General features: G+C 51.5%; 1 pseudogene across 1 annotated transcript; it reads right to left on the reverse strand.

Annotated features, from left to right (window-relative positions):
• Positions 1–3,710: 3,710 nt before the first annotated feature.
• Positions 3,711–3,865, reverse strand: LOC308520877 (large ribosomal subunit protein eL39-like; annotated as a pseudogene). The gene has a single exon. The product of its transcript is annotated as a large ribosomal subunit protein eL39-like (transcript).
• Positions 3,866–18,200: the final 14,335 nt, after the last annotated feature.

The following is an 18,200-nucleotide window of genomic DNA, read 5'->3' on the forward strand; positions in this document are numbered from 1 at the left end:
TTAAAAAATACAACTTATTCTATTACATTTCTATATTTCAGTCTTTATAAAGTAATAAGGGGAATGACTACTATCAACCTCCCAGAGCTTCTCAATTTCACTTCCTAATACTCCTCACTTTGACACAACATATGCTCCCCTGCTCTGGGGAATAAACCTGCGGACATGTTTAACATTATGACATGTAACACTGTGGTCGGTCAGCACCGGGTTTGCATATATTCCTCTTTGGCAGTCCCACTATCCAGATGCGTGCTGACTCTCACTGCACGTCCACAGGTGGCATGCAGGGGTCCCGCCTGTTCATCTGCAGCATCAGCATTCCAGGATCCAAAAGGAGAAAACAAGGTTTGAGGGAAAATAAAGTTTGTATCAATCCAGAAACGAAAGGATAACAGAGAACTCTGGAACTCTTAGTGTCTTCACAATATTATGCTGAAGCCTCCAATTAGCCACTGCCTGGCACAGTCAATAAAGCCAACTTTTTTTTTTTCAACCAGCCAGACCTGCTCATGGCATCTATTCAAAGGGGCATGAGCTCTTGGGGAGAAAGGGCTCTCCACAAATTCTTGTGACTTCTGGGACTGCTCCAGACGAATGGACTAGCTCAGCTGGGGAACCTGCAGGCACCGTGCTCAGTCCTTCACCTCCAGCATCCCTGATTTTTTCCACATTCGGTTCCTGAGATGTGTACTTGGGTAACACAGTGCTGCTGAAAATTACAAAAATCAGTAGTCACATTTACTCAGTTTCCACAAACAAAACTAGAAATATGAACGCAGCCCAATATGGGGACCTGATGAATTATCTCTACAGTTTGTGGAGTGGCCTTCAATCTATATATATAAAAGCCTAAGCAACTGTTCCACTGGTAGCTATGACATGCACTGATCACCAGGGGGCAGATGCTCCAACCGGTAGGTTGGCTTGCTGCTGGGGTTCAGCCAATCAGGACTGGGTGAGACAGCCATACATGTCCTGGAGCCCTCCAGCAGTCCCTCCCAGCCCCGATCGTGCACCAGTGGGGTCCCTCGGCCTGGCCTGCGCCCTCTCACAATCCAGGAGGATATCCGTAGGCCAGGCCGAGGGACCCACCAGTGCATGAATCCGTGCACCGGGTCTCTAGTTAGATTATATAAGATCAAGAGGAGATGTGTTTTACTGACATAATAAGGCATATGAAAATGCCACCCAGAGGAGACTACACTGGAGAGTCCTAGCTGCTTATGAGCAGCTTCTGAGTCTTATTTCTGAGTCAGTGCTCACTGATTCATATTTTTTCTTGATTGTGGATCACATTTTCTTGCTTTTTAGATGGTTGGAAAGTTTTTGATTGCACGCTTGAATGTTCTGAATTGTACACTGTTAAAGGTATTTTTAGAAGGGCAAAAATAAATAACTGCATAGAGAAATAGCAGTCTCTACCCGTATGTTTTATTTTCAGAGTTGACATTTAGGAACCTATAGATTTCAGATCCAGAATAGAGTAGGAGGAAGAACTAGAAGGTCAAAATTGAAGAAAGGAAAAAAAAAATAGCCCAATATTTCTTGTCATTGAATGAAAGGAGAAATTTAAAAAATTTTTAAGGGTCTGTATCTGAGTGACTTTGAGGCTGAAGAAAGTGGCCTCTTAGCCCTAAAGGCTACCACCACGGCCTGCAGGTTCCTTCACCTCTGAGGTATTTACCCCAACAACAGTAGTCACTGTGGGATGCCCTTGAAGCACCATAAGGATTTCTCTTTGCCTTGGGCCTCAGAGAGCTTAAGGAGGCTGGTTATGAGGAGAGACTTTCACTTGTGAAAAGAATGACCTCTGAAGGTATCATCAAACTTTTAAAATACTAGTTATAATAACTATGAATATTAAAAATGACCATAATATGATATAAGGCTAACTAACAATTATGTACAATTTAAAATTTGCCAATTTCATAGGAAAAGCATTTATTTATTTTTATTAAATCTTTATTGTTGAAAGTATTACATATGTCCCCTTATTAGCCCCATTGACCCCTTACACTTTCATATACATGATTTCCAATGGCTACTGTGGAGTGTGGGGGCTCAGCACTAAGAAAGTGAATTATTTCTATGTAGAGATGGGCCAGGGGCCAGGGGCCAGGGGCTTCGGGAGACCATGGCTCACCTCTCCAAAGTCCTTAACAGACTATGTCCTGCCCGAGAGCCAGAGGCCAGCCTGCTTCTCACCTCCCACGATGCCTAATTTCAAAAAGGACCGGGATGCCAATGCAGAAGAAGACTGAAATGATCAATATGATGATCTCTGTGTATGACAGGATGGCTGAGGACTGTAATGGTGGTACTAAAACAAAGGAAAAAACAAAAGCCCTGTCAAATTAAAAAGACACCTCCCTCAGCACCTACTTTCCCCAGGCAGCCCATGTCGCCCCCATATTTACTGACTCATTATGTGACAGTCACTATCAGGTTCAAGGGTGTAAAGATTAGCAGGGGTTGTGCTGTGTCCTTATGGAGCTCATATTGTACTGAGACAGCAAATGTCTGGTTATCATTCAGTTAGACATGTTTACCAGGTAGACCTTTCTAAGGATGACAGAATTGGGGGTGCTTAATTCAGTCTGAGAAAAGAGGTGAAGGCTTCCTAAGAAGTGACCTTTGAACTGGTTAAAGGTTAACTAAAACACAGGAAGATAAGAAGGCCGGGAATGCTTTCAGATGCATAGACATTTGGAAACCATCTAAGAGTCCAAGAAGACTGAATCATTGCTTAGCTTGGGTGAGGACTCCTGCCCGGAGGGAGATGGGATGGGAAATGAGGATGGTGGGATATCTGATGCAGCCATTGACTCTCAAGACAGGAAGTCCACTAAGAAATTAACCCATCAATCCATCCATCCAATCTTTAATTACACACATACACCCACACAGGGAAGGCATTAGGCTTTTAATGAGCTACCACATCCTCACACCCTAATCAGTTACCTGTGGGCTCCAGCACTTTCTCCAATGTTCTAAGAATTTCCTCAGCCCTCCAGTACCCTTCCTCCACCCCATTCTCCTGGCTACCTACCTATCCCTTTCTGTTTCTTTCCTGATTTCACATCATTCCTTCTTTTCCCAAAAGACTCGAGAATTTCATTCCTAGGAGCACTTCTGTCTTTATGAAAGGGCAGAAGACATTCTTAGCTGTCCTGACATCAATGATGTTTTCCTAGCCATTTCTAACCCAGTAGAGCCTAAGGTCTTTTTAAAATAATATATTTTTATTGCTTTCAGAGAGGAAGGGAGAGGGAGAGAGAGATAAAAAACATTAATGATGAGAGGGAATCATTGATTGTCTGCCTCCGGCATGCCCACTGCTAAGGATTCAGCCCGCAACCCTGGCGTGTGCCCTTGACCATAATCAAACCTGGGACCCTTCGCTCTGCAGACTGATGCTTTATCCACTGAGCCAAACTAGCTATGGCCCAAGGGATTTTGTTAAAAATAATTCCTCTTTGGAATACGCTTTATTTTTATTATTGCTTTTTAAAGGTGTCACACATTTACCACTGAACCAGGCTACTACTGCAGAAAAAAAAAACCCAATGGAGCAGAATCATGAGTCCATTAATTTTCCGATTAAAGTGCCCCAACTGTTCAGATAGTAAGGATCTTTTCAATCATTTAAAGGTGGAGGCAACCTGGATACAGCATAAATATGTGAGTCATCTGTCATGTGTGATTCCTCATATACGCAGTTTGGTTCTTCTCCAATGTCTTCTCATTGAGTTGTACTTGATTTAATAACCAGTTTTCATGTGAATCCATTGTGGAATGGGCTGGTTCTGCTTTTGCTTTCTGGCCAGGAACCTCTTGATCCTGAAACTCTGTGGGAAGACATGGCGGAGGAGAAGCGAATGCACGCACCTTGATGATGGAGAAAGAGCTGGAATACGTTTGAGATACTGATTCAGGATTTATATTTCCAAGCTTGTTCTGCAGACAAGAATGAAAGCACCTACAGTGCCACCTGGAGGCCTCTGGTAGGGCTCAGGGCACTTAAGGCTTTCAGTTCTGCAAACGGTTTTGGCCTCTTTGGCCTTTTCCTCCTCACACTGGTCTCATTCCTTCAGCCATTCACACAGCACCAACCAGCACTTAAGTAGCATGGGGGTCCTCTGGGGAGAATCACCCTAAACCAGAGTAAACCCATGGCCTCTTCAGTCTGAGAAGCTCTCCCGATTCCTGTTCAGAGGGTCCTGTGTATGGTTCATATCCGCACATTCAAAGGCAGCTCAAGCGACAGAGGAAGTGCCAGGAACTGCAGTGCATGGCCCATCTCTCTCATCCATAGAGGCCCTGGCCCCCAACCTCTGGGAGGGCAGCACCAGGCTACTTGCATGGTCTCCTCACTTAAACTTCTCAGTCCCTCAGGTAGCGTTTCCTGTATCACAAATGTGAAAGGGGAGCATGGAAAGATGAAGGAACTAGCACAGGCACATCAGCCAGAAATCCATCCAGATACCTGATTCCTGTGTGTGGACGTGTGGGATATAGTCCCCGTCCAGTAATACAGCGTCAGGAGCCGATCCCACCAGCTCCTGGGGTCTGGTGTGAGTCTGGGGGCCAGGAACAAGCATTGGGCTGAACCAGGAAGTGCAGGTGTCCAGAGAGGTCCGTCCTTCTCCCACCTGGCCTTCTCGCCAGGTCTTTCATGCCAGCCTCCCCCCTCCCTCCTGTTCTCCCAGTCACTTCCCTCCTTCACCCAGCCTTGTGGGATGAGCCTCCCAGGCCCTTCCTGGTGGCCTCCTCTCAGGGATTAAATCCAGGCTTCTGTCCCCCAGCCCTAAGCATGGAGTCTCTTGTTACACACAGATCACCTGGATCCACCAAGATCTAACCCCAACCAAGCCTGTGCCCTGCTCGACCCTACATGTCTCTTGTCTTTTTATTTATGTATTTATTTATTTATTTATTTATTTAAATTAAATATTTATTGTTCAGATTATTACATTTGTTCCTCTTTTCCCCCCCCATAACTCCCCTCCACCCAGTTCCCACCCCACCCTCTGCCCTCACTCCCCACCCACTGTCCTCATCTATAGGTGTATGATTTTTGTCTAGTCTCTTCCCACATCCCCCACACCCCTTTCCCCTCCAAGAATAGTCAGACCATTCCCTTTTTATGTCCCTGATTCTATTATAATCACCAGTTCATTCTGTTCATCAGATTATTTATTCACTTGACTTTTAGATTCACTTGTTGATAGATGTGTATTTGTTGTTCATAATTTGTATCTTTATGTCTCTTGTCTTCCAAGCACACAGCACAGGCCCCTTTTGCATAATGGCTCTAGTGAGTAGGTCCAGAACCTTCTATATCTTTTATATCTGTTAATTCACAGAGTTTGCTGTTATTCTATGTCCCTCAGTTGAAGAGGAGAGAGGCCTGGCATAGGCTTCCTCCACCAACCTTCAGTCTTAGGACAATTGAGCTTACTGTCACATGGAGCTCATTGTCTTCACTAGGTGACTGTGCGGAGCAGGAGGCCTTAGTCTATGCTGCTTATTTAATGGGGAGAAGGCTCATGGATGAGGGCAGGGTGGGACTCAGGACTTCCTAGTCCTTACACCAAGCTAAGACCCCCCCACCCCCCTAGCCAGAGCCACTGGACACTCTCCCCCCTCCCTTCCACACTCTCTAAAATCAATAGAAAAGAAGTCCTCTGGTGAGGAGCAACCAAAAAGAAGGAGGAGGAGGAGGAGGGAACGAAGAATGAAACCTTACCTCTTAAGACAGCATGAATGGAACTGGAGAGCGTTATCCCAAGTAAAATAAACCAGTCAGAGAAAGACAAGTACTATATATTTTCACTTATATGTGGAATCTGATGAACAAAATAAACTAAGAGACAGACTCATGGATACAGAGGACAGACTGACAGCTGTCAGAGGGGATGTGTTGGGGTGCAGGGTGAAAAAGAAGGGATTAAGCAAAAAAACAAAAACAAACAAAAACCCACAAAACTCTCATAGACCGAAAAAAACACCTTGTTATCCTCAGGGTTTGAGATCTTGCTGCTGGTGTTTATCATGTTTGGCTCAGATAACTAAAAAACTCTCTAAAAAAGGAATAATACAAAACTACAAAGGCATTAAGTTTTTTAGAATATAAACATGTTTATTTAAATATACTGTTATAAGCTACTAATGGAAACAATGGTAAATATAATTTTTTTATTTTAAAATATATACTTGTTTTTGTGGACAGAAAGAAGTCCTGAGGTTTGGCACTTTTTGAAAAGTCATGATGCAGAGATGTATCTGATCTTCCACAAAAAAGATGGAAAATGTTCTCTTTGTTGAGATTTCTTATTGAAGCTATTAATGTCTAAATGCAGGAATGACATCTCTTAGCACCACAGAAAGTGACATGATATGTTTAAAAAGCCCTGAGGAGGATACTCAGCAAATGCAATAACAGACATGAGATGCTGCCTCTACTGTATCATCCTGATCTGACCCTGGTCTCTGGACAGAGGTTTGAACTCCTCGTGATCTAAAAACGAGCAGCAGGTCATCCAGAGGCAGCCAAGCAAAGGCAGAGTCGCTGAGATGGTCCACACCACCAGGGCCTTCGTGGTTGCATCAGCAGCCTGCAGAAAAGGGCGCGTGTTGGTCCCAGAGGCTGAGGAAATCCTGGGTCAGTTTTCCTGTGGCTCCAGCACCCCAGTCACTCCCCATCTCCAGCCCTGCCCTCACCAGAGTCACATCTTCCCTGAACCTGCCACCCCTGCCCTGGGACCAGCAGCCTGTACCAAGCTCTGCCCACCCTTTGCACATCACAGCGTCACCCCAGCCCTGCTACCGACGTTCTGGGTTAATGAGTCAATCTGCTCCCTTCACTCAGGTCTGATTCTCCTGGGGGTGGGGATGGGGATGGGGGCGGGGGGTGGGAGGGTCTAAAGGACCTGGTGGGAGCTCTGATGGACAGGAAGGCCCATCCTGACACCTGACAGCCTGGGGAGGGTTGCAGACAATCATCCTTCCTATCCCTTCTCTCCCAGGCTCTTACCTAGCAGCACCTGGAGCTCTCAGTATGAAGGTCCCAGCCCTGCCCTATTCATAGGGGCCCCTCAGTGGCTGAGGATCTGAATGTGGAGGAGGCTGGCTGTCAGGTGAGTACACCAGGGCTCAGCCAGGAATCCCAGGCCTCCTTCTAGCCTTAAGGGTTGCCTCCTTAAGTAGTCCTTTCTGTTTGCCTCCCCCACCCCTAACTGGCCGTTCTAAGCCACTTTCTGTGAACTTCAGCCTTTTGAATTGGGTCTACATGGCCTTCCAACATTTTCCACATAATTAAGCCCTCGATACCTGTTACTGTAAAGGCCTCAGCCTAAGATGCCAAGTATGATTGGGCAGATGAAGATCACAGGGTAGATCCACCAGGCGATGTGCGTGTTGGTTCTGGCCTTGGATGGGACTGTCGCTGTGGCAGTGGTTGATGCAGCTGCAATGGAACACAAGAGTGACATCTGTGCAGAGCCCAATTCTGAGAAGATGCCTCCTCAGCCCACGCTGTCCCAGGTAATCCTATGATGCAGACAGTTTCTACCCTCTACGTGTGGCAGCTACGGTGACAGGACCTGGGCTTGGAGCAAAGAGAGGAGATGGGCCCTGGCCACTTGGGGCTCACACAGCTAATGGGGAAGCAAGGGTTACAATAATTACTCCTGCTGGGACAGAAGAGGAGGTGCACATGAGGAAGGTGGTAGAGAATCCTCCCAGGAGCTGCTCTGAGGTGGTGTTAAAGGATTTCCAGAACAGGCCAGGTGAGTTGAAGAGAGAAGTGAAGGTGAGAAGAGGCAACAGGACAAGGAAAAGGTCTGAAAACAGAATAATGCCCACAGGTTTGCAGTCAGCAAGAAATCCATGGTGAGTGGTCCAAGGTTATGTTCAGGCAGAGACGTGAGGAAGTGAGAAACCAAAGGAAGAGACGCGAAGAAGAGAGAAACCAAACAGGGATTGCAGAGCACATTTAAGGCCTTTTTCCTCCAGAAAACTCCAGTGTGGTAGGTGGATCACTTTTTCAAACCACACACAATACAAACGCACACACACACACACACACACACACACACACAATACAAACGCACACACACAGTGTGAATGTCATTTTAAGGGACCCCCAACTTCATTTCCTCTGCAGAATTACCTTTTGTGCTCAGAATTTCATCCTGGGGACACAAAACTTCTTTAAGCCACTTCCTACAGTCTCCAACTGAGGTCCTATCAAGGAGATAAGTCATAGCTCTGTCACGTGCCAATGTTTGCTTTAACACTCTGCCTTCACTGTGCCACACTGTCCAGTTTCTGTTCTTTGAGTCAAAGCGGAGAGATTTCTTTCCACGCAATCCAAACTCCCAGGATGCTCCGGTGCGTCCATTGGATTCCTGCTCACACATCATGCCGCTCTGCAGGGAGAGAGGACCTGTCCCCACCACCAAGGGAAAGAGGTCAGCCTTGGGTCCTGACAGAGCCTTTGTCCGCACCTGGTGTCCAGCCCGCTGCTCCCTCTTATCTCCTGGCCCTGCTCTGTCCTCGGTGGCTCCGAGTCTCTAGGGTGGGACCAACTTCCAATATTCACATAAACACAATTGTTCCCCAACCCTACTGCCCTGTTCCACCTCTACCTTGGGTTTGGTAAACGTACCGCTGGGTGCAGTCATCTCTGCTTTCATGTCAAGCAGGGTCTTCTTGAGCTCGTCCGCCACGTCTTGCAGAGTTTCTCTCTGCTGCTTCCAGGCCTGTGTAGCATTCACACCCAGAACACTGATGAGTTTGACCTCCTGGCTACCACAGGTATAATGAAGAAATGTGTTTCCATTGCCCTGGCCTTGAATTTCACACCATGGTTGTCCATTAGGAGTGACTATGAAGTTATAGGTCAGAGATTTAGCACCTGTGAGGAGAAAATGCAGGGGAAGTTTAGAGTTTGATTAAAAGTAACCCTAGGTGCCCCTCCACCATTCCTGACAGCGAGTGAATCCCCCTGATGGCTGGGCAGCCCTTGTCCTGTTCAGGTCCATATGTCAGGAGCTTCGGCTCCCACTTTCTTTATTTTTCCAGAAAAGGATATATTTTTATTCAAATAACTGCAAGTAGGAAACCAGAGGGAGGGGCCCAGGCTGGGACAAATCATGGCTACCTCCTCCCCAGTGGAACAGGGGGAGAAGGTGGCCCTACACTCTCTGTTGCCCCTGCTCACTGGGCTTCAGCATCCTAGGGGCAGAGCCCCACCTTCCCTGGGCTGGGGCAGTGGATTCCCAGCCTGCTTTGCCCCTGGCCCCTCCCTAAGACCATCTTGGAGGGGCGTGTGGGCAGCACAGGAGGCAGTGAGGATGAACATTGGGCGCTGGCAGCAGCAGCAATGACAGATGTCTAAGAATGAAACAGGGAAAAAAAAACAACACAACTGTCCGAGGAAGTGTGTGAACAGAGGAAAGATGGAACCAGAACCTTGGGGGTGGGGAGGAGCGGGGCGTGGGAGTGGGCAAGGCTGGCTCCTTGTTAGTGCCCCAAGTGAGGGGAGGACACTGGAGGCCTAGAGTGGAAGCAGATCGGGTGGGGGCTCACACCCCTCCTGTACCCCAGGGGGGCGCTGTTCAACCCAGTGCAGGGCTAGGCACCTCCTGGAAGGAGAGGGTGTGAGCCGCCCCTGGTGAGACACAGGTTGGTTGGGGCATCTTGGGGCCAAACAGCCCTATCCATGGCCACAGGTGCTGCTGGAGGACAGTGGAGCGGGCATGTCAGAGTGAGATGGGGCTCAGGCCCCTTTAAGGCCAGGGGAGCCCTCCCAGGCCTCCTCATGGGGAGCCAGAGGTACGAGTGGGGAAGGGACCCCTAAACCAGGAGCCCAGTCAGCAATGCCCCCACCACCCAGGGCGCAGGGACGCAGCGGGCACGGGGTGCCGCAAAGTGGGACGTCAGCTTTGTCAGAAGGCCTGGGGGATGCGCGTGGGGGTGGGGTGTGCTGGGAACCGAGCCCAAAGGAAAACTGCTCCCCCTGGGCCCCCAGGGCCCGGCTGCTGTGCCGTGTAGTGAGGCCGGAGAGGCGGGGGCAGAGGGAGCGGAGCTGCCCATCCCGGAAGGAGACGCTCCGCGGGAGGAAGCGGGTGGCCGGTCGCCGCTCCTCCTGGGAGGACCCCTGCGAGATGCCCTCCTCTTCCTCCCTCCCCCGTGTCCTGGGTCTGCCCTGGCTTCCTCCCTGGAGCCGTGGTTTTCCAGGTCCGGGCAGCGCCCTGTTTGCTCCCCTGTGGTCCGCCCCGAGGCCTCAGGTGTGGGCGCTTCGCGGGGCTCCTCGGGCGGCTGCTTTCTCGGCCGCTTCTCAGCGCCGTCCTCTCCCGCGTGGAGGCCAAGGGCTGGCTGGACGCCAACTCCACTCGCTCATCTTCCTTCTCTGCGGGCAGCGGAGTGGCCACGGCCGACGGCCTCTGGTGCGCGCTCCGGGGCTGCCAGGAGCGAAAGGGCTCGGGCGCTGGGGTCGCGGGCCGCACAGCTCTGCGCCCTCCCCCCGCGCGCTGCCACCGCCCCGACCGCTGCCACGCCCCCTACCGCTGCCACGCCCTCCGCGGCTGCCACGCCCCCGCTCTGCCACCGCCCCGACCGCTGCCACGCCCCCTACCGCTGCCACGCCCTCCGCGGCTGCCACGCCCCCTGTCTCTCCCTCCCCCCCCCCCCCCGGCTGCCCCGAGCCTCCCCACGCACCCCACCGTTGCCACGCACCCCCGCTGCCCTGCGCCCCCAAACGCACCCCTCCGCTGCCCACCCCCGCTGCTCCCCCCGCGCGCCCGGCCGCTTTTGCTGCTTCTACTAGCAAAAGCGGATGCTTTCTATGAGCCGCGCCATCCCGGACTCGGATTCACGGTGTGTTTTGCCTTCACTTTAAGAAGCATTTAGTGAGGGGGGTGCCGTGAGTCGCGGCTCGGGGTGGGGAAGGGGCGCAGGCGGGGCAGCAAATGCATGTGTGATTTCTCCAATGTCAGTAACATAATTACTGACTAAAATGGTTACTTACATATCTGTTCCCATATTGACCCGTTACACTTTCATATACATGATTTCCAATGGCTACTGTGGAGTGTGGGGTGGTGTTAAAGTGTGGGGGCTACTGTGGAGTGTCGCTGGCTGCACAGCTCTGCGCCCCCACGCACGCCCCCAGCGCTGCCCCGCCCCCGCACGTTGTCACGCCTCCCGCACGCTGCCACGTCCCCACAGCCACGCCCCCAGGCGCTGCCACGGCCCCGCAAGGTGCCCTCAGAGCTGATGGCCGAGGGTCGGCGGGTCTGCGCCCCTCCGGGCGGGAAGACTCCGAACGCCACCATGGGCTCCCGCCCATCACAAGAGCACACCGCCCCTCACAGCGCACCTACCCTCTCAGCGCCCCGCCCCTCCCAGCGCCCCGCCCCTCCCAGCTCCCAGCGCCCCTCACAGCTCCCAGCGCCCCGCCCCTCCCAGCGCCCCGTCCCTCACAGCGCACCGCCCCGCACAGCGCCCCTTTCATTTCAATCCCCGCAGCGCCCTCCTCGCCCCCATCCCTCACCCCCGTCCCTGTTCCCTGGAAAGAGGCGGCAGCTAAGCAGCCATCCCGGAGACGGAAAGGCGCCCTCAGAGCTGATGGCCGAGGGTCGGAGGGTCTGCGCCCCTCCCGGTGGCGGGAAGGCTCCGAACCCCACCGTGGGCTCCCGCCCGTCACATCCTCAGGTTCCCGTCTGAATGCCGGTCCCTCGCCCCACATTCCATTCCCCAACTTACAGAGAGGAGCAGCCGGGTCCCAAAGTGGAAGCAAGAGCAAGAAGACGGCGCTGAGACCTACAGACCGCTCCATCTGCACCCAAAGCGGGAGCCGGCACGACCAGGACCCGAGGGTTATTAACACCGCGCGCGGTAGCCCCCTGAACCGCCTGTGCTGCAGGTCTGCGCAAGACCCGTGTGTAGTTCGCTCTCCTGCTCATTCACAAACTGCCCTGCGCCGGCTCCCGTGAGGGTGGGCCGGCGCCCCTGCAGCTGCAGCTCCCCATTGGCTGTCCTGTCTTGCGCCCCGCCCCAGGGGCGGGGGGGGTCCGCCCACCGGCCTGCAAGCCTGGTCCTGTTCACTGGGCCTCATCTGGTCCTACTCTCTGACCGCCGAGCCTGGCCCACCCCTGGCTCCCGGCCTCACTACCGGACCCGCCGCCCCTGCCCGCAGATTTGGCCTGTTTTTTCCCCCCGTTTTGCGGGTGGGAGTGCAGGGTGAGGGGGTATAGACAGGAAGGGAATTTTATTCAGTGAAAACACCTCAATAGTGTCACAGCTTTGCTGCCATCCCTCTGTTAAGTCCCTCTCCATTCCTGGGGCTGTAATTCTTTCCTTCTTTTTTTTTATTTAATACTAGAGGCCCGGTGCACAAAATTTTGTGCACTCGGGGGGGGGGGGGGGGGTCCCTCAGCCCAGCCTGTGCCCTCTCACAGTCTGGGACCCCTCAGGAGATAACGACCTGCTGGCTTAGGCCTGCTCCTGGGTGGCAGAGGGCAGGCCCAATCCCTAGGTGCAGCCCCTGGTCGGGCTCAGAGCAGGGCCGATTGGGGGGTTAGGGCACCACCCCCTGTCACACTCAAGGCAGGGTCGATGGGGAGGTTGCGGCACGACCCCCTGTCACGCACAGAGCAGGGCCAATCCGGGGGTTGGGGCGCTGCCCCCTGTCACACACAGAGCAGGGCCCATCAGGGGTGTTGGGGCTCCGTACTGTCATGCACAGAGCAGGACCCATCAGGGGGTTGAGGAGCTCTCCCCTGTCACTCACAGAGTAGATCCGATAGGGGAGTTGGGGCACCGTCCCCTGTCACACACAGAGCAGGGCGGATCAGTGGGTTGGGGCGCCGCCCTCTATCACCCACAGAGCAGGGCCAATCAGGGGATTGGGGTGCTACCACTGTCACACTCAGGGCAGGGCTGATGGGGAGGTATGGCTCTACCCCATCACACACAGAGCAGGGCCCGTGGGGGGGCGGGGGTGGTTGGGGCACTGCCCTCTATCACCCACAGAGCAGGGCCGATCAGGGTGTTTGGGCGCTGCCCCCTATCATGCTGATCCCTGTGCTGGGAGGCATATTACCCTTTTACTATATAGGGTAGAGGCCTGGTGCATGGGTGGGTGCCAGCTCGTTTGCCCTGAAGGGTGTCCTGGATCAGGGTGGGGGTCCCCACTGGGGTGCCTGGCCAGCCTGGGTGAGGGGATGATGGCTGTTTGCAGCTGGTCACACACCCTTCAGGGTGGGGGTCCCCACTGGGGTACCTGGCCAGTCTGGGTGAGGGGCTGAGGGCTGTTTTCAGGCTGGGGGTGACTGAACTCCCAAACGCTCCTTTTTTCCTTTTTTTTTTTTTTTTTTTAATTCTGGGCCAGCTTTAGCTTGAGGCTTGGCTCTAGCTCTTAGGCCTCCGCTGCTGAAAGTAGGTTTCTGGCCTTTGCATACAATGTTGCGAATCTGCTGGCTGAAGTCCGGTGGTATTTGTTACAATGTTTGAAACTGCAGGCTCAGTGGCCTGCAGCCGCAGGCGGGGAACGTTGGTTTCCGCCATCACTGAGGCAAGCAAGCCTCATGTTAGTTTCAAACTGCCTGGCTGCCGGCTGCCATCTTGGCTGACAGTTAATTTGCATATCTCGCTGATTAGCCAATGAAAAGGGTAGTGGTCGTACGCCAATTACCATGTTTCTCTTTTATTAGTGTAGATATTTTTTTACAGAGAGGAAGGGAGAGGGATAGAGAGTTAGAAACATAGATCAGCTGCCTTCTGCATACCCCCCACTGGGGATGTGCCTGCAATCAAGGTACATGCCCTTGACTGGAATTGGACCCGGGACCCTTCAGTCCAGAGGCCCATGCTCTATCCACTGAGCCAAACCGGTTAGGGAATGCAATTCTTGTAATATTTCACACACACCCCACTCCCACCCCCACCCCATTGGGCCTTACACCACCTCAGGTCTTCTTCACCCCACTGCCTCTCCCCCTATCTTAAAAGGCACAGACTTCCAGGTATAAACTAAACAAGTCGTGGGGCTGCGGTTGATAATACTATATTGGGGACTGTGGTTATAATACTATATTGTAAACTGAGAGTTATTACGAGGCACACCTAACACTTCTCACAGCAAAAACATTGTAACTCTGTGTGGTGATAGATGTCAACTAGACTGACTGTGGTGATCTTTTCACAATAAATACAAATACCAAATCATTATCTTGTACATTTGAAACAAATACAATGTTATATGTCAATTATATCTCAATAAAAATAGAAAAAGAAAGAAAACAAATGCAGGGGAATTGATCCTGACACCAGAAATGTTGCACCAGCAGGACTGGGCTCACACCCATAGCTTCACGGGGGTCCCTGGTGGCCTTCGTGGGGCAAAGTGTCCAGTTACAGCTAGAGGGGAGCACTGGCCTACCTGTGGGTCCCACATCCTCTCATTCACTCCAGCCTGAACCCGCAGGCCAAATAGAACCACTTATACATGGAAGGTCTTGGTGAAATGGACAGTGATGCAGTGGCTGGGCTGCGGGAGGAGCAGTGACTCTGGAGGGGCTGTGGCTGTGGCTGCGGTGAGGCTGGGGAAGTGAGCGCCTGGGGTGACCCTCAGGCAAAGCTGTTGGGAAGGCCCAGGTGGAGAGCAGTGGGGGTGTTAGAGGGTTTGCTGGGAAAGTGGAGTGGAGCTGGGGTATCCAGTCTGTGGATCGTGAACCCCGTGAACATTCCTCGTCCACAGGACGACCCGGGCTGGGGGCCTCTTCCCAGGGAGGGCTGGGAACTGTGGGTGAGGGCTGGGCATTAGCAGAATTTCCTGCTCCCTCCCCTACCCCCGTGACCCCGCCCATTCGCCCAGCGTCACTCTTTAGCCCAAGTTCCCTGTTTCCTGTCCCTGGCCTTGCCTTGCCTGGTACACGGGGAGGGGAGCTGAGCAGGGTGTGGCAGCACCAACCCTTGGGAAGGTTCTGAACCCCCGTGGGCGCCCTGTCCTGGACTCCTCCTAATGCCCGCCCCCGCTCCGCCCCGCAGGTTCCATTCTGGCTTCACTGCCAAGCTCCGCCCAGGGACGGTCCTGTAGTAGAAGCTGGGCCAGGAGGACAAGACCGAATTTGCTGCCCACAGTCCGCGCCATCGCGACCTGGAGCCGCATCCATAGGGTCCAAGGGGGGAATGAATCCCGGAGTGTCGTCCCTGCCCCTGGTCCTCCGGGTTGCCTCTCCCCCAGGCGGGCACCTGCTCCTTGGGGCGAAGTGCCCCAGCATTTCAATCCCTTCTCCTTGGGACCCTCAGCTCCCTTCCTCCACCCCATTCTCCTGACCACTTACAGCTTTCCATCTCCTTTCCCAACTCCACGATCATTTCTTCTTTTCTTAAAAGACTCAAGATTTTTGGTTCGAGAGCACTTCCTTTTTAAAGAAACAGGTAGAAGACATTCTTAGCTGTCTTCATCAGCATGTGTTTCTACTGGTTTCTATCCCAGTGGAGCCCAAGGCTTTTGTTGACTAAAGTACTCTCTCTTTGGGATACTGACTCAGGATTTATATTTCCAAGCTTGTTCTGCAGACAAGAATGGAAGCACCTACAGTGCCACCTGGAGGCCTCTGGTAGGGCTCAGGGTACTTAAGGCTTTCAGTTCTGCAACTGGTTTTAGCCTCTTTGGCCTTTTTCTCCTCACACTGGTCTCATTCCTTCAGCCATTCACACAGCACCAACCAGCACTTAAGTAGCATGGGGGTCCTCTGGGGAGAATCACCCTAAACCAGAGTAAACCCATGGCCTCTTCAGTCTGAGAAGCTCTCCTGATTCTCGTTCAGAGGGTCCTGTGTATGGTTCATATCCGCACATTCAAAGGCAGCTCAAGCGACAGAGGAAGTGCCAGGGATGCAGTGCATGGCCCATCTCTCTCATCCTAGAGGCCCTGGCCCCCAACCTCTGGGAGGGCAGCACCAGGCTACTTGCATGATCTCCTCACTTAATCTTCTCAGTCCCTCAGGTAGCGTTTCCTGTATCACAAATGTGAAAGGGGAGCATGGAAAGATGAAGGAACTAGCACAGGCACATCAGCCAGAAATCCATCCAGATACCTGATTCCTGTGTGTGGACGTGTGGGATATAGTCCCCATCCAGTGATACAGCGTCAGGACCCGATCCCACCAGCTCCTGGGGTCTGGTGTGAGTCTGGGGGCCAGGAACAAGCATTGGGCTGAACCAGGAAGTGCAGGTGTCCAGAGAGGTCCGTCCTTCTCCCACCTGGCCTTCTCGCCAGGTCTTTCATGCCAGCCTCCCCCCTCCCTCCTGTTCTCCCAGTCACTTCCCTCCTTCACCCAGCCTTGTGGGATGAGCCTCCCAGGCCCTTCCTGGTTGCCTCCTCTCAGGGATTAAATCCAGGCTTCTGTCCCCCAGCCCTAAGCATGGAGTCTCTTGTTACACACAGATCACCTGGATCCACCAAGATCTAACCCCAACCAAGCCTGTGCCCTGCTCGACCCTACATGTCTCTTGTCTTTTTATTTATTTATTTATTTATTTATTTAAATTAAATATTTATTGTTCAGATTATTACATTTGTTCCTCTTTTCCCCCCCCATAACTCCCCTCCACCCAGTTCCCACCCCACCCTCTGCCCTCACTCCCCACCCACTGTCCTCATCTATAGGTGTATGATTTTTGTCTAGTCTCTTCCCACATCCCCCACACCCCTTTCCCCTCCAAGAATAGTCAGACCATTCCCTTTTTATGTCCCTGATTCTATTATAATCACCAGTTCATTCTGTTCATCAGATTATTTATTCACTTGACTTTTAGATTCACTTGTTGATAGATGTGTATTTGTTGTTCATAATTTGTATCTTTATGTCTCTTGTCTTCCAAGCACACAGCACAGGCCCCTTTTGCATAATGGCTCTAGTGAGTAGGTCCAGAACCTTCTATATCTTTTATATCTGTTAATTCACAGAGTTTGCTGTTATTCTATGTCCCTCAGTTGAAGAGGAGAGAGGCCTGGCATAGGCTTCCTCCACCAACCTTCAGTCTTAGGACAATTGAGCTTACTGTCACATGGAGCTCATTGTCTTCACTAGGTGACTGTGCGGAGCAGGAGGCCTTAGTCTATGCTGCTTATTTAATGGGGAGAAGGCTCATGGATGAGGGCAGGGTGGGACTCAGGACTTCCTAGTCCTTACACCAAGCTAAGACCCCCCCACCCCCCTAGCCAGAGCCACTGGACACTCTCCCCCCTCCCTTCCACACTCTCTAAAATCAATAGAAAAGAAGTCCTCTGGTGAGGAGCAACCAAAAAGAAGGAGGAGGAGGAGGAGGGAACGAAGAATGAAACCTTACCTCTTAAGACAGCATGAATGGAACTGGAGAGCATTATCCCAATTAAAATAAACCAGTCAGAGAAAGACAAGTACTATATATTTTCACTTATATGTGGAATCTGATGAACAAAATAAACTAACAGACAGACTCATGGATACAGAGGACAGACTGACAGCTGTCAGAGGGGATGTGTTGGGGTGCAGGGTGAAAAAGAAGGGATTAAGCAAAAAAAACCCAAAAACAAACAAAAACCCACAAAACTCTCATAGACAGAAAAAAACACCTTGTTATCCTCAGGGTTTGAGATCTTGCTGCTGGTGTTTATCATGTTTGGCTCAGATAACTAAAAAACTCTCCAAAAAAGGAATAATACAAAACTACAAAGGCATTAAGTTTTTTAGAATATAAACATGTTTATTTAAATATACTGTTATAAGCTACTAATGGAAACAATGGTAAATATAATTTTGTTATTTTAAAATATATACTTGTTTTTGTGGACAGAAAGAAGTCCTGAGGTTTGGCACTTTTTGAAAAGTCATGATGCAGAGATGTATCTGATCTTCCACAAAAAAGATGGAAAATGTTCTCTTTGTTGAGATTTCTTATTGAAGCTATTAATGTCTAAATGCAGGAATGACATCTCTTAGCACCACAGAAAGTGACATGATATGTTTAAAAAGCCCTGAGGAGGATACTCAGCAAATGCAATAACAGACATGAGATGCTGCCTCTACTGTATCATCCTGATCTGACCCTGGTCTCTGGACAGAGGTTTGAACTCCTCGTGATCTAAAAACGAGCAGCAGGTCATCCAGAGGCAGGCAAGCAAAGGCAGAGTCGCTGAG

The sequence above is a fragment of the Myotis nattereri genome (genome assembly GCF_964212035.1).
Source record: "Myotis nattereri genome assembly, chromosome: 6".
NCBI lineage: Eukaryota > Metazoa > Chordata > Mammalia > Chiroptera > Vespertilionidae > Myotis > Myotis nattereri.